The sequence below is a fragment of the Pygoscelis adeliae genome, unplaced genomic scaffold, assembly GCF_000699105.1.
Source record: "Pygoscelis adeliae isolate BGI_AS28 unplaced genomic scaffold, ASM69910v1 Scaffold125, whole genome shotgun sequence".
NCBI lineage: Eukaryota > Metazoa > Chordata > Aves > Sphenisciformes > Spheniscidae > Pygoscelis > Pygoscelis adeliae.
The window spans coordinates 280,294-280,496 of record NW_008824868.1 but is presented as its reverse complement, the minus strand read 5'-3'; the positions used below and the strand labels follow the sequence as shown (position 1 = coordinate 280,496).

Sequence of the window (203 nt, the reverse complement as noted above, 5' to 3'; positions counted from 1 at the left end):
TACTGTAAGGCAAAAAAGCAAGCACCAGGGCAGGGAGTGAAAGAACAGACTCAAGTTCAGCAGCACGTGTGTGGTCTGCTATGATGGGGTTGTGCAGTGTGCTCTGGGGAGACCTGGCGGTTGTAATTCTTGCTTTCCCCTGTCTCTCAGCCAAACCTAACTCTCCGAATATGTGTGCATAGGAAAAACTATATTTTTATTTT

The 203-nt window shown here is 46.3% G+C and overlaps 1 protein-coding gene across 1 annotated transcript in view; it reads left to right on the top strand.

Moving 5' to 3' along the window:
* The window catches only part of LAMA4 (laminin, alpha 4), a 107,437-nt gene that overhangs the window by 25,472 nt on the left and 81,762 nt on the right, over positions 1 to 203 (top strand). The window lies entirely within an intron of this gene.